Source organism: Sceloporus occidentalis, unplaced genomic scaffold, assembly GCF_023333645.1.
Source record: "Sceloporus occidentalis isolate IW3139 unplaced genomic scaffold, rSceOcc1.0.p SCAF_117, whole genome shotgun sequence".
Lineage (NCBI taxonomy): Eukaryota > Metazoa > Chordata > Lepidosauria > Squamata > Phrynosomatidae > Sceloporus > Sceloporus occidentalis.
The window spans coordinates 1-17370 of record NW_028317097.1 but is presented as its reverse complement, the minus strand read 5'-3'; positions in this window follow the sequence as shown (position 1 = coordinate 17370).

Genomic DNA, 17370 nt, shown 5'->3' with positions numbered 1-17370 from the left:
TAAAGTACATTACAGGACATTACAGCATCCAAGATGCTAAGAGGACCCGGGAGGCAACAACAAGCCACGGGACCAGGCACAACTCTAGTGGAGATAAAATATACAGGCAATAATGGAGAAGTCGCAATGCGAAAAGGCGCACACCGATGGGAGCGGCAGCACCCACAAAGAGCCTGCGACGGTGTTAACTGCACAGGAAGCAGAAGCGACAGAGCGCATCATGGGTTGTGTAGGTGTGAGAGAGGAGAAAAGAGGACTGGAAAAACCAATCAATGAGGCCATCTAAACAAGGTGAATCAAAACCCGGACCAAGCATAGGCCGAGCAGAGTATACGGCCATAGCCAGTCAGGGCAGCTCAAGGGGAAGAACCCGTACGTTGCACTGTAGCGCCTAAGAGCGGTACGGAGCAGTAAACCTGAAATACAGGGCAGAGACGGTAAGAGGGGAAAGCAAAAAAAAAAAAAAAGGGGGGGGAGGGGAGAAAGAAAAGGATAAGAGACCGAAAAGCAGCGGAGAGGACGAGATAGAAGAAGCAAAAGGATTAGGTAAGTAGAGAACAGGCCAGAGGGCCAGACACAAATTCCAACCATGTCTTTTGGTATCTCTTAGTCGCCCCAGTCACAGAGAGGTGGAACTCCTCAAATACCCGGGCCTGCTCCACCCGGAGAATCCATTCTTTAAGAGTAGGTGGGGCGGAGCTACCCCAATGCAGGGGGATCAGCGCCTTAGCCGCAGTGAGGAGATGGCGAAGGACTGACTTCCGGAACCAGGAGGCGGAGTATTGCATGTGAAAAAGAAAAAAAAATTCCGGCGTGAACGGTATGGCCCTTTATTTTATAAAGCAATTTATAAGACATTTCTTGGTCACTGTTACTCCTAGAGCAACGATGAGTAAGGACACAGACCTTCTCCCACTGCTCGGAGGATAGGAGTTCAGACTCCCAACGCCCCATAAAGGGGGGAGAGCCAGAGCTGAAGGGCTCAAGAAGTAAACCATAGAGACATGATATGCCATGGGGTGGAAGGGAGGAAAAGAGGGGGGCGTGCATCCCAGGAGGGAAATCAGGGTTACTGCGAATGGACGTCAAGGGAGAGGGAATAGTGGACAACCTAGTCTGTCGCACAATGGAGAGCCAGGTGTCTAAGGTAGCACGGATGAAAGGATGAGGTAGTGCAAAACCCCGGGCCGTCTGGATCGAAAGCCAGGGCAACACACCGACAGGAAGACCCAGCAATGCAGACTCAATCCCCACCCATTGCTTATGACTAGGGTTATGAGACCATTCCAGAACTCGGAGTAAGTGACAAGCCCTGTAGTAAGAGCGGGGGCAAGGTAAGGCTAATCCGCCCAGAGACTTAGGAAGGATTAAAGTAGAGAAGCGGATCCGGGGGGCCCGTGAATTCCACACAAACTGCAGAAACGTCGTCCTAAGAGAGGCAAAAAAGGAAGGGGGAACAGCGATAGGGAGGGTCTGGAACAAGTACAGTAAACGGGGCATGATGTTCATTTTAATGATATTAATCTTACCAGCCCAAGAGACCGACAACCGCCTCCAAGACTGAAAATCAGCGGCGACGGCAGTGAGAAGGGGTAAGAAATTATAGGCGAAGAGTTGGGAGAAGTCAGGGGAAAGCCAAACCCCTAGATATTTAAGTTTAGCTCCGCACCAAGCAAAGGGAAAGGAGGACCGCAGGGGGGACGAGACATCCTGGGTGAGAGTGACATTGAGGATCTCCGATTTGGAATTGTTAATTTTAAAATTGGCGAGCATACCATAGGTCGAAAATTCCCGGATAATGTTAGGGAGGGTGACTGAAGGACAGGTGACCACAAACAAAAGATCGTCAGCATAACTTAGTACCTTATGGTGAGCGCCCCCTATGCGAAGACCGCTGACGTCAGGGTTCAGCCTGATAGCCTGGAGGAGTGGCTCCAGGGCAAGTACAAAGAGAAGAGGAGATAACGGACAACCCTGCCGGGTCCCATTACGAATATAAAAAGGGTCCGAAAAGGAACCGTTAACGCGAACACGAGCTGTGGGGGTGGTATACAAGGAGTTCACCCAGGTAAGTAGCCCAGGACCAAAACCCATATGAGCGAGGGTGGACATCAAAAAGCCCCAGTCCACCCTGTCGAATGCCTTTTTCGCATCAGTGGACAGCAGGATGGCTGGGGTGGAGGTGTGCCTAGCATAATGCATGACAGATAAGGCCCTGACAGTGCTATCTCTAGCTTCCCGGCCCGGAATGAATCCGGTCTGATCGGGATGAACCAGCAAGGGCATGAGAGGCTTCATTCTGTTGGCCAGGATCTTGGCAAAAAGTTTCAAATCGGCATTCAGCAAAGAGATAGGGCGATAGCTACTGCACAATGCGGGGTCCTTACCATCCTTAGGAATCACGGCAATCGAAGCCACTAAAGTATGTTCATGGATACGACCGCCGTCCAAAATGGAGTTAAAGGCCCTCACAAAGTGAGGACCTAAAAGCTCCTGGAATACGGCGTAATACCTCAAAGGGAACCCATCGGGGCCAGGGCATTTACCAGATTGAGATGAGCGGAGGGCCAGTGTAAATTCTGACAAGGTAATTGGGGAATCCAGAGGAGAGGATTCCTCCGCCGTCAATTTCCTACCAATTGTCCTCTCCAGGTAGGAGCGGACGGAGGGGACACCATTGGGAGCGCGCGGAGCGCCGGCGGCCGAGCGAAAGTTGTACAAGCCCTCATAATAGTCCCTAAAGCATTTGGCAATGTCCGCAGGGAGAGACCTAGTGACGCCATCAGAGGAGCGGATCTTGGAAACATAGGTAGATTTCCGACTAGCACGGAGAGCCTGTGCCAAATATTTACCCGGTTTGTTGCCGTGTTCGTAAAACAAGGCCCTGGTTTTCAGAAAGGAACGGTGCATGTTATAATTAAGAAGAGAGGCCAATTCACCCCGCAAAGCCAGGAGATGTTGTAGGTCATCACCCGACAAGGAGGATTTATGAGCCTGCTCAACCACTACCCGGCAACGGATGGCGTCACTGTGTAGGGGAAAGACCCACCACAAAGGTAGAACCGCAAACAGAAACTAGAGAAAAGAAAAAAGAACCGTAAAAAAACAACAAACGAACCGACGCGAACCGATCGCTAACAGTAGTCACAGTCCAATCATGCCTAGGTTCCAGCACTTACACATCCATCCAGTAAATGCTGGAACGTAGGCATGATGGGACTGTGATTGCTGTTAGCAATCACACTCCTATCATGCCAAGTCAGCCAGTACATGCTGGTACAGGGTGGCTGTAAGTGCAGACCCCATACTGCTGGCAGCATCACTACACAAGGGGGGCAGCTGGCCAGGTTTCAGCATGTACTGGCTGACTTGGCATGATAGGAGTGTGATTGCTAACAGCAATCACAGTCCCATCATGCCTAGGTTCCAGCACTTACACATCCATGCTATCACACACACACACTCATTTATTCATATAATCATTCATTCACAGATTCATTCCCTCAATCACACACACTCATTCAAACACCCTCCCCACCCCCTTACCTGCACTGCAGCTCCTCGATGCCGCTCACAGACTTCAGCAGGGGGCGCGGCCTCCCTCTGCCTTCTCTGCTAAAGCACAGAGGAAGTAGGATGTCACGTGAACTCCGCTTCCTCTGTGCAGTCCAGAAGACCCTCCCACAAGTAAATAGCAGGGCTTGAGGTGCGGCTCGCGTAAGATCGGTTGCCCTGGCTGGCGATCTTACGCGGGCCGCACCTCGAGGTCTCGCGGGCCGCATTTGGCCCGCGGGCCGCATGTTGGACGCCCCTGCCTTATTTAAAAAAAAAAAAAAACGGAAAAAAGATTTTGGGCGGCCCCTTGGCTTGGGCCCCCCTGCCGCCGGGGCCCGGTCGCAGTCGCGACCCCTGCGACCCCGGTAGTTCCGCCACTGCCGCCACCAGAGCGGGTCCCCGCATAAGCGGAGGAACCGCGCCGGCGGAATGCAGAGCAGAAACATTTACATATGAGGGCCACAACACATAGAGGATATGCCATACAGTTCACAGTTCCCACATGCAGCTGAACCACGGCAATAATTGGTGAGCAAGGCATTGTGTACATACGAATGAGGATGTGGCATGCAGCGATAATCATTGAAACAGGAGAAGTATACAATCACAGCCATGTCTGGGATATGAGACCATTTCACAAGAAAACAGTAACAGCCTACATACATGGAGGGGGGAGGGCAGTGCCACAACCCCGAGGCTTACAAGACCTGCAGCACAGCGGCACGTCAAGTAGAAAAAAAAAAAAAAAAAACAGAAGAAAACAGAGAATAAACCTCCGCATGGGCAGCGCAACTGAACATGACCATAGCAGAGGTCCGAGAACGAAGTATTCTGCTAGCGTGATAAACTAAAAGGCATAAAAAGGTCAAGTATGTGAGCAGACCAGTTATAGGGAGGATCAACATTACCCCAAATACCCAGCAGAGGCAGCACAGCTTCACATGAAACCCCCCCCGAAGAAAAGAAGACCCCCCCCGCCCCCCAGAAAACATGAGCATTAGCAGCGTCGACACCAATAAAGATAACACAGCAGTAAGGTGACGGAGAACATAAACAAAGGAACCGGGATGGCAATGAGCGGCAGTCCAACGAAGCCTAACGGCGCGTAGAGTGGAAGTCACATCATGGTGTAGAGGAGGAATAGTGCAATCAGACAGTCCATCCAGGTAAGAGGACCCGTCAGGGTGAAACTGAGATACTCACGACCACTCATTCCTCGATGGCACCCAGGCGACGAGAAACAGGGGTGCGGGCGGGCAACCCTTCGAGGAGGGCTCCGACGAACATGGTCGGAACGAGAGGGACATCTCGACTGTGGCAACGGGTTCGAGGACATGCTAGATACTACGTCCATGTCGACCCAATCCAGAATCCGCAGATCGGATAAATCCAGAAGTTGGAGGACAGGCAAAACTTCATGATGATGCCTGATGGTGAGGGATCTGTTGTCATAACAGATCACCAGGGCGAAAGGATGACCCCAGCGGTACGGGATCTGCAGACGACGAAGTTCAGATGTTAACGGGCGAAGAGCTCGTCTAGCTTGTAAAGTGAGATCAGACAAATCCTGAAAAAAGGAAATCTGGTGTCCTTGTAACGGCCAGGTACCGAGTTCTCGAGCTTTGGCCATGATCTCTTCCTTCAAGCAGAAATCCGACAAGTGACATATGATATCTCTCGGAGGGGATCCCGGGCCACCTCTAGGACGGAGAGCCCGGTGAGCTCTGTCTATCGGCATAGGCGAATCAGGGGATCGGTTCAAGAGACCGTTGAACATCTCAGTAAGTAGAGCTATGATATCTTCCGAGGCGTTGGATTCCGGCACCCCTCGTACCCGAATATTCTGTCGACGGCCCCGGTTGTCAATGTCCTCAATCCGGCGACGAAGATCCCTCAGGTAAGTCGCATGGCGATCGCCCAGTTGCTGAGCTTGCGTCACAGTACGCTGTTGGCAGGAAGAGGAGTCTTCCAGGGCCTGTACCCTCTGTTCCAGCGAAGACAAATCCGAGCGAAGAGCAGATACCTCATCACGTACCACCTGTTTAAGCTCCGTAATGAGCGTGGAAAAGTCCGACTTCCAGGGAGCAGACGAGAAAAGTTGCAACACTTCTGGAGGGTGAGACGCGGAAGGTAAGCGGACCGCTGAAGCAGAGTCCTCCACAGAGGAGGAACTAGCTGGAGAGGCGGCCTCGTGGTCGTCAGCGGCCTGCGAGGCCAGATCCGCGGGGGTACGGAAATACTCCCGCAACGAAGCCGAGGACGACCGTGATCGGTCTCCCGGAGCAGGGGAATCCGTGGCAACCTTTTTGGAACGGCCCATGATAGTATGGAGCTCGATGGTGATAAGATCTTTGCGAGCGGCGGCAGAGCGGTCAGATCATGCGGCCATCTTTCTCGGCGGTCGGGCACGCCCCTCCCCTTTAATTATTTAAATGTTTCCCCCTCTCTCTTCTTTCCTCCAAACTATACATATTAAGACCCTAGAGAATTGTTGGAACTGGTTTACGTCTCTGTTCATTAGTTTGCCATATGCAAAACATTAAGCAGTATTCCACAGAGAAAGTGGCTGCTCTCTAAAAAACATTAGAGGTGACAATGTATTCCCACGTTTATCAGGATATCATACAGGATGTCCACCAGCTGAAGCTTAGAAGAAGTTGGGTGATGCAGCAGAACAAGGGCTCTAACCGTTGACTTAAATCCACTACGGAAAGTCTTAAAAAAAAACCCAAAATCTGCCTTTTGGAGTGGCCCAGTCAGAGCCCAAGCCTTAACCCTAAAGAAAAGCTGTATAATTACCTCAAGGGAGGCATTGACACCAGATATCCTATGAATATGGCTGAGCTATGAATGCAGAAATCCAGGTCATTCCAAAGGGTTAATTTACTTTTTCTTACCACTGTAGTTACATGCCATGGAAGAACATTTCAGCAGATAGACTTATGTCTTAATACCTGTTTACAAGTAAATGTAGAAAGGTGTATGCTGTAATATAAAACTAGTAGATCCTATAAATGTAAAAATAATTGCAAAGAAGCCACTACTGCCAAGTATCTGTATAATACCAGCATGTACTTAAAAGAAGAATATATAAATTTTTTCATATCAATTAAATGCCTGTGCATGTTGATCATTTAATAGATTGCTCTGATGTTTCTGAATTGGGTGCATTTTTGTGCAGCCCAAACCAGTCTTTTAGTCTGAAATAGAGTACAGCTCTGATGCCATTATAAAAAGGAGTGTAACATTCTGTTCTTAAATCCACATGTTGCGACATAATAAGTCGGTGCCCTGATTCTGTGCATTAGGAGGAGATGAGGTATTGTTGGATTCTGCGTTTTTAGAGGAAACAGCAGTACTGCTGAATGCTGTGTATTAGTAGGATGGCAGGTGCTGCCGGATTCTCTTTATTAGGAAGAGATGAAGCATTGTTTAATTCTGCTTAGTAGGAACAAGAGGAGGAAATGTGTATTTATAATTAGGAGCAGGAGGTACTGCTGTGCTGAAGACAATGTCCTGCTCTAGTTTTATGAAATTACAAAGTGCTGCCTTGGCTATGCTACTGAGAAAATGGCATCAGATGGGATGTTTAGATATCATTAAATCCAAGTAGAATATATATAGAATATAATAGAAGTCTTCTCCATCTCAGCTTGAAACCCAGAGAGCGGGATTAAAGCCAGGGTCAAATGATACACACAGTGACACACACTGTGACTGTGTGTTATGTACATAATGATACCTGATCATCATCATCAATATCATCATCATCATCATATCTCCCAACATTTCCATGTATTTAAAATAATTTACATTGAATTACTCTCAATTTAAAGAAACATAACTAAACAAAACTGCGTTTTTTTCCCCTAAGATTGTGGTAATTAAATTCATTGCTAATAATGTGTACCTTTTTCAGTTAAATAGCCCTAGAACATCAAGGCGATGTATTTTAAAGCTTCTTTCATTTCTAATGCATGTCTTTTTCACTGTATAGGGACTGGCAGCCTAGTTCAGGGGCTTGAGAGATTCCCTCCATCAGATGTTTGATACTGTGCATGTTCTGCTGTTTCCATGGTAATGGAGCTTGTAGATGCTCAGAGATAATGGACTTTGCTTTTTGCTATGTTCATACTGACCTTGTGGAACAAAGACGAAGATTAATGTTTACCTGTTGCTGAGGGAGAGAAAGAAAAATACTCCCAGAGAAATTACAGAGCTGGCACAAAATTTGAAAGCATATCCTGAATGCATAGAATGGTTACCATGATAAACCGACCACTAAATCTAGGGTTTCTTTCTGGATTCTCATGTAGAAATGAGTGGAGGAAGAGAAGATGTGGATAAGAGTATAAAATGAGTGGAGCAACATCTTTTTACACTTAATTTCCAAATGTGAGTGTAAGTATATATATATATATATATATATAAAGCACTTTCAAAAGATGGTCAGCACTCCAGGTCTTTAAATTAACAATTTCTCTTTATTCAAAGTCAAGTCATTGACTTTGCTGACTTTCCTCAATGACTGAAACGTCGACTTGACTTTGAATAAAGAGAAATTGTTAATTTAAAGACCTGGAGTGCTGACCATCTTTTGAAAGTGCTTTATATATTATACTAGCACCAGGCTTGGGAAATTTGGAATGGTGTGCAATGGACTTTGTGAGTAAATATATATATATATTGGATATAAAAAGTCTACATACCCCTGTTAAAATACCAGGTTCTTGTGATGTTAAAGAACAAGACAAAAATAAATCATGTCATGCCTTCCCTTGCCTGCTGACGTCAGGGTGATGGCCCATTTAAAGGGAAAATGGGCAGGGAGTGGGGCGTGTCAAGACCCCACTCACCCGATGCCGGAGGATTCGGGTCTTGACCCAGAGACTTCCCAGGTATGAATGTGACCTATAATGTAAACAATTAAATTGTAAAACAAGCTGAAGTCTTTGAGCGGGGGGGGGGCTTGCAATAACCTGGTTGCACACTCTTATAACTGGGGCTGTGGCTGTGTTCAGAATTAACCAATCTCATTCAAACTCATGTTAATAGCAGTTATTACACACCTGCCATCATTTAAAGTGACTCTGATTAATCACAGAGTTCAGCTGTTCTAGTAGGATTAACCTGACATTTGCTTAGTTGCATCTCGGAGCAGAACCCATGGTCCGCAGAGAGCTTGGAGAGCATCAGAGGGATCTCATTGTTGAAAAATATCAGGCAGGAGAAGGGTACCAAAGAATTTCCAAAGCATTAGATATACCATGGAACACAGTGAAGACAGTCATCATCAAGTGCAGACAATACGGCACAACCGAGACATTACCAAGAGCTGGACGTCCCTCCAAAATTGATGAAAACATGAGAAGAAAACTGGTCAGGGAGGCCTACAAGAGGCCTATTGCAACATTAAAGGAACTGCAGGAATTTCTGCCAAGTACTGGCTGTGTGCTACACGTGACAACAATCTCCCGTATTCTTCATATGAATGGGGTAGGGTGGCAAGACGGAAGCCTTTTCTTACAAAGAAAAACATCCAAGCCCGGCTGAAGTTTGCAAAAACAAACATCATTATTGTGTTTTTTTTTATTCCCCCCCCCCTCAAAGATTCCAGCTTGTTTTGCAATTTAATTGTTCATGTTATAGGTCACATTAAAGGTGGAAAAAGTTCTGACATTATTTATTTGTCTCATTATTTAAATTCACAGGAACCTGGCATTTTAACAGGGGAGTGTAGACTTTTTATATCCACTGTATATGTGTATGTGTGTGTTTCATAGCATAAGAAACATACAATAATTGGTTTTCTGCATAATGCAGTGTAAGAAAAAAAAGCCATCAGAAACAAAAATCATTTCTTGTTTTTGCCCAGGATCAAATTGATCCAGATGAAAGAACCTCAAAGCCTAAGTTACCCACAGTTCTATGAATTTCTAGGGCAGCCCAGTGTGGAACAGCCATGGAATACAAAAGAAAACCTCTAAAACATAAGGGTGTAGATCTGCATTACTCTACCCTACAAAACTCAAGCCCACGTGTATGGGACCTGTTAATACAGTTTCATCATCAAAACACTACAATTTTTCAATGTATGATTTAGAACATAAGAAAATATGTGTATAAGTGTCACCAATCGTTTTAAAAGGATGTGAATAGAGGCCTAACAGTTTATAGGCACCTTGGTATAGATTAATCCTTCTCTGTCACCGTTCCTCTTTGCCAATCGCTCCTCTGGCTTCCCATACCATTCAGAGTCAAATTCAAACTCCGCTGGGTTCCGGCATTCCCTGGGCGGTGACAGAGACGTTGCTTGCGCAGAGATAAGCAGCCTGCCTGTGCAGAAGCGATCTCGGGAGGGGCTAAGGCCTCCTAGAGTAGTGGGCCCGGTTGCAGTTGTGAACCCTGCGACTGCAGTTGATACAGGCTCAACGTGCAGCTGTTATGGACCCCCCAGAAATGACAGGGCCAGAGCATCTGCCCCTTTTCCCCCCGCATTAAAGATGGGCCTGACCCACAAGACTTTCTGGTCCCATCGTTTTTGACACCATTCTCTTTTTTTTACCTATATATATATATATATATATATAGATAGATATATAGCAGGTAACACCTTGGGGGTGGATACTTCATTCTTCAAGTCAGTTTGTTTCTGGATTGTGTCATTTTTGTATTTGACATTCTCATGCCTTCACCACATGTAAAGATTGGAGCTGGGTACAGGGAATTTCTGCCCCTTTTAAAAATATTAAGGGTGGTAAAGAAAACCCAACCTTGTACTGATTATGACAGGAAGGGAATGAGATCTGGTTATATTGTGGAAATTGAGTGAAGAAACTAAGAGGAAAATACAAGGCTTGTCAGGATTTTCTTGAATAAATATAGTAAACCCATAATCTTTTTACCTTTGTTTTTACTCTCAGATTCCAATAACATTTACAATAACAGAAAATATAATCTATTGCTAACCTAGGGTGTTTTTATATTTAGACTATAAATTGCATTAACCAATTGCTTCCCATTGAACACAGTGGTGGGGTTTTGAGATTCATTTGTAAATTATTCGTGTATATGTTATACTTGAATACAATATAACATGTTCAATACATATGTATAATAGGAAAAGTCATGGTATTATGTAGTAGTATATTTTGTGACATTGTAAAGGCACATATCAAAAATTATTCCAGAAAACATTTCCTATGAGATTATTTCTGGATAATTAGGTTTTGATTAAATGTAGCAAACCAAAGTACTAAACAAAAAAAAATCAAGTGATACAGAGAAAGCCTACATCATGACAGAGTTAATTTTGCATAAATTTGCCATTTCATTATTAAAGGAGAGTCTCATGGAAAAAATATTTATATGAACATGTCATAATACAATGCTGTATACAGTAATGCTGTTTAGCACTGAAGAAAAGTGAGTTTTATTTAATTTTATTGCAATCCGTAGACCTGAAAGGTGATGTAGATTTTTGTGTACTTTCCAATCCCAAACACCATGCTGTTCCTTTATGGCAATGCTAATGAAGTCCTTTCTTTCATAAACTTTCATGAATCAAATGGGTTTTTAAGGCTTGGACATTCTATATTTACCTCAAAGCATTATAATAAGGGTTTGGTTTGTTTGTCAAGGGCCAAGACAATCGATCTAGAGCACATTCTCATGATACATATGCAGGTGTTTAAAGCATTTAGTAAAAATTTGAATTACAACAGAAAACAATACCGTTTATTTTTTTACAAAATTCGTTACTGAACTTGGTACTAGTAAAAACCCTAACTCGATTCAAAGAGCCATCTAAAATACAGCCTATTCAAGAACAAAAAAATTATGCTAAAACCATACTTTAAGCAAATAAACTCCTGGGACAGTAACTAAAATAGATACTAGCCTACATATACTCACTATATATATATATATATATATATATATATATATGAACAAACTTACTCTAACACACTTACATAACACACTCATTCTAAAAAACTAATTTAGTATGCTAAAAAAAACAATTCCATCATGTGTCACCCTTCCAATTACATCTCACACATCACATCTCACACTCTTACTTTCCCTAGAGCGTTTCCTCATAGATGCTTGCAACGCAGTCATGTAATGTCGTGTAACGTGATCCCACTGTACTCCTGTTTCTGTAAGTGGGCTTGCTCTGTTTGCTTAGATAACAGGGGAAACCGGTCCAAAATACATCAAACAAAACTTCTGGGCAACTAATTTAGATCAAAGTAATCAAATAGTGTAAGATTGTTTAAGCAGGGTCCTCCTAACATTTTGTTTCTGTCCAAAATGTAATGCAAGGCTGTATATATAACGTCCTTTTTACCCATTGTACAGTGCTTCAGAATATGATGATGCTATATAAATCAACAAAAAATAAAAAAAATATTTAGCTTGTGGTATTCATTTATGATACAGGGGATAACTACAAGTTAACAGAAAGTATGTGCCCTACAGAGCTGACAATCAAATTAAGTGCCAAGACCAACAAACCCGTAGGCATTGATTTAGGTGCACATGTTTGGCTTTAAACCAACAGATCAGTGCAGGGTGTGGTTGTTAGCGTCTTGGAATGTTTCTATGAATAGGTGCAAATTTAGATGATTTCTGATACGCAAAGAAAAGATACTTGACATGTTCTGAAAGCTAGAGAGATAACAGATATAATGTGCCGTATGGTAGAAAGGTCATAGACGTGATAGGACAGAGCTGACATAGTCAAGTGGCAACAGAGCATGAAGAATGAATGTTATTACAGCGTCAGAAGAAATCTGATATGTTAAGGAGGGGCAAACAAGAAGTGTTTTAATACAGATGGGAACCTAATAAAGTAAAAACCGGGACTGTCGTACTTTCTCACCTCCTATCTAAAAGGCGTATTATGCCTGTGTGTGTGAAAATCCCCCAAACAGTATATGTGATAGGCTATGTAATTGGCCGTATTTGTGGGCGGAGTCTGGGGCCTATTTAAACCCCTACCCCCCCTCCTCTCAGTTGATGACAATTGTTTCATTTCGGCACACCTCAGATCATGTCTGTCTTCTTTACATCTGTCTTTTCCGTTTCTGTCCTCGCCTTGTATTGATTCTGTTTCCCTCGACTAAAATATATATATATATATATATGTGTATAAATATACCCAACAGTTTGGCTTTTCAAATAGGGGCACACGTGTTAGGGGTGGGATGGGGGGGCGACTACAGGCGTGAACACCCACTTACCTTACCCGAAGAACACGGTGCAAACAACTTTTGCTTGATCATTAAAAAAATATATTCAAGGAAACTACCACGTTTACACATATGATGCTGATTATTCAAGGGAGAATCTTACCCACCGAAGCTTAATTGTTTATTGTTGAAAACTGGAAGTGTTTGACGTAAGAAAGTCTGCGGCACCTAGGTTACAAGAAAATAAAGGACGACAGAAGAGAGAAGAAGAATCTGGAGATGCAAGCTTTGATGGAAAAACAAACGTGAACTCAGTCATGAAATTTAGACAATAGACTGGCAGTGACAGGAAAAGACATCATCGATAAACACATACGCATCATAAACTCGGGCTGGGATTTATTTAGTTTGAGACATTTCCTGGCCATCCATGAAAAGATTGCACCAAGACAGTGTTTTGTAAGACTGAGGTGTGGTACTCAGAGATTGACTTCCCTGTCACCCAAACAATGGTGTTCCTTAAAGCATAAATAGTCAACAAGTTCAAAACGGAAAGTAGATACAAGGCTCTCAGGATATACTTTAAAAGTGAAAATGTCATCCACCGTGTTTTTTTAAGACATTTCTTCAAACCAACACTCATCTGCCTCCTACTTATCAATTATCTTCTGCCGCATCCGAATAATTTTCCATTGTGAAAACTAATAGTGTGTCCTGTGTATCTTGCGTGGATTTTATTTTTCTCTTAACACCATTTTAGTTTAAAATGATTAATGTGTAATTTGATGCTATTTTTTTTTATATTTTAGTAAAATACATTTCACACTTTTTTCCTTTTAGCAGGAGATAAAAATATAGTACTCACTTCATGGCCCTTGGGATTTTTCTGTCACCATAATGTCTTTATCTCTATTTAGATTTAGTTTATTTTAATTAATTATAAATCTTTTTCAAAGTGTATTAAAAGTACATTATTTTTACCAGTGTTTCAAGTTTTATATTATTGTACTTGTTGGCAAAAAAAGAGATGGGGAGAATCTGGGGTAGGGGATAGTGAGGAAAGATGTATCTGATGGGGTGATAGAAGGGGGATGGGGAAAAATGCTATCCCCCAGATTTTTAGGGGTTCCTACATCTATGCTTGTATGCTTAAATGTATGGTGTTAGAGTGTGCGTGTGTGCATGTATACTTGTATGTTTTTATGTGTAAGTGCATGGTAGAGTTGTTTTGGTGTATGGTGTTGCATGGGCTCTGTGTGTCGTGATGCGTAAGTGTTTGATTATTAGAGTGGCTGTGTGTGTTTATGTGTAATTGTATGTGTATGTTGTAAGAGTGTATGTACTCATGTATGTGTAAACTGTTAGTGTGTGTATATGTATGTTTTTAGTGTTCGTGTACGCTGCCCCTGACTATCCTCATACCCCTAACATCCTAATTCATTACAATTCCCAACCACAATTATTATCCCTCAACCACAATATTCATATTCCTCTCACCATCATCACCCTATTTTGCACCACAATCATCCCCTTCCATCCTCATGCTCCCTAACATAACTTCTCATTGTCTCTATACATATGCTTTATCATCTTAATACCTTTCCCTTAGCATTCCTCTCTTCATATGGATACAATATTTAATAATAAGAAGAATAATAATGCATACAATTAAACACAAGGGCATAAATAGAAACCACAGGACCCTGGTGCGAAAATTACTTCATAAGAAACCAACGTGCCACCTACATCCCCAAACAGTTTTAAGTGTTGCTTGGCTTGGCTTACCATCTCAGCCCCCAAACAGCCTGCCTGTGCACTTACACGTTCATGTTAACACACACACTTATGCATACATTCACATTCTAACATACATAGAAACATACTTTCTCTTGCACCCCTTATTGCACCCGCAGCTCTCTGTCTATCCGTCCCTTTTGAACGCCACTGCACGCCATGTGCCCATAGCTTACATCTCTGGCGCTAGCACACAGCTTTGCTTTTACTGCAGGGTCCCGTCTGGCTGTCAGCCCTGTGCTGAATATGAGGTTGTATACCTGTGTATACGTGTGCATACAAATTCAGCCGCCAATGCAGCTGCAGGGGCAAATTAGATGGCCAACCTTAAGACCTGGCCCAGGGAAGGCGACTACCGGGAAATCTCCCTGTATCTGTATGCTTCTATGTTTGTTGTATTGCAACTCATATTGTTTCATTAGGCTAAAGAGGTCTGAGGGTGAAAGGTATTATAGGCTACAGCTGTCTACAGGATGGATGCTGTCCAACTCATGCTTGTTATTTGAGCAACCACTTTTCAGTAAACTAGCCTACTTAATCCGCCTTCTAGGTGGATAATGAGCCATTAGTTATGTGCTGTTAAATTCAGATACTCATAATGTTTGCAGCTACGTGACTGATCCACAGATTGCGTATGAACTGATTGTTGTTTTATAATGAGTGGATGGACGAAATGGGTGCTTATACTGAGCTGTACAGCTCCAGGCTATAGATGAATATTAAACACTTTCAAAGAAATCAAGCTCTACTCTTGAAAAACCTTTAAAGGCAAAGGCTGTTCTACTCATAAGAATGCAAGTTTTTCATATTTTAGCTACTGAAACCATATTCACAGTGTTTATTAAATGCATGGTCAAACATTGAAAAATATTTTTTGTTGATATTTTCCTTGAAAGTTTACACAGGATATGGGCCATTTCAAAGAAAAAAAATTACTTTTTTGAAGCCAAATCTTTTCTGACACAATACACACTATTTATTTTTTAATAATTTTGGGTTGGAACAGGGAGTTTGGAGACTTTTTTGCAATACTATTTTTTATATATATTAAAAGTTTAATTTAGAATCTATGTATTCCAATGTTTTTCTTGTAAGTAGAAGTGGCGAAGGGTGGTATTAGAGGTAGGGAAAGACAGGGCTAAAGGTGGGCACAAGGCACCAACCCACCGTACCCTTAATGGTGCTCAGCTGCAGAGCAATGGTGGCCACCTTGGAGGTCATTGGGATCTGCCCTGCAAATACTACCTTGGCCGGCTAGTTGAGATCAAGAGTGAGACTGCTCGGCTGGACAGTGGAAGCAGCATATACTGTCCTGTGGGAAATGAGATGTGTTAAAATTGTTACAATCCAATCCAATGCCAAGGGACACAGACTGCACAGAGAGACAGACATAAGCCCTTATGTTATAGTTTTCATCAACTGCTATTGCTTATAAAAATGTAAATAATGAGATATATCCCGTGGCTTGTGAAGGTAATTTTAAGGTCCCCAAAACACACTAATATATTTGTCCCACTTTTTATCTCTGCAGTTACAAACCGTACAAGAATTTTCCTTCTACTTATAGTCTTGTGTGTAGATTATAGGTTATCTTCGCAATTAAGTATTAATGATAACTATTTGGTCGGTTTCATTGCTAGTGAGTCGTAGCCTATGATTTCCATTAGTATTTTGATCTTGATAAGGCTGAGCTTAGGTATCTGGTCACGTACGGTTTAGTGTTTCATTAAGTCCCATCTAGGCAACGGCGAATTTTTGGAAAGCTTGTCAAAGGAGCCTACATGGTAATAAAAATAAAATAAATTTCTCCACCTAATTTTAACGTTACTAATGTGTTATAAATCACGTGCTTTCTGTACTGTATTTGTGACCTGGCTGGTTCCTGTAAGTGACAAATCTTACCTATTACTTATGACCAGAACCTCTGTCCTGTCTGGACCCTTGCCTGTTACTGACATTGATATTGCTATTTTATTCACCCAAATGGCACAAGTAAGTCTTAGTGTTTCCGCAGAAGGAGTTATGGTAGTAGTAGTATGGTAGTAGTAAGTGAAGGCCTTATTATCACATCAGTACAAGGCATACTTCCAACTGTCCTATCTTCCACGAGATAGTCACAATTCTTGGGCACTGTCTCGTTGTCCCAGTGAGCTGCCACAATGTCCCATTTTTGTAAGGGGAGCATGGGCTGGTTGGACTTAGTCCAACCCTACTAGTTAACATAGTTACTAATGCATGGAATTTTTGGTGCATTTACCTCAACATTTTTTAGAACACGTCTGTTTTAGCTAAGAATGTATTTCTGTCTTGTTTGCATCTGCTAACTGTCCCAAGTTTTAACGCTCTCGCCCAAACTATCCCTCCTGGCACAGAAAGTCCACTCACATTTAAAGAGTTAATAAGCTGTGCTCTTTAATGTTTAATTAATACTTCCACTCATATTTTTTTATAAGTTGTTGTAAGCACTGATAATGTTAATGTTAGTTCTTTCACTCACGTCCTTGCTTGCTATGATCCTTTATCTGGTATTTATGGTCAGCTTCACGTAACACAATCTTTAACATATCCGGTACAGATATCCATGCAGCGACATAACTTTTAATGTTTTCATTTTTTTTTTTATATTTTGGTAAGGGTGTCTTGTTTTAAACAACATTACATCCAGAAAATGTCCTGAGTCAGGCTTAAAGCTATGATAAAGTAGGAACGGATTAGATTATTAAATGTTTTAACTAAACCACTTGCTTGCCATAAGATATTTCTTAGTGATCCTGGAATGCAGGCTGCACCCCAGAGACATCTGCTGTGCCAAGTAAATGGAATGTTT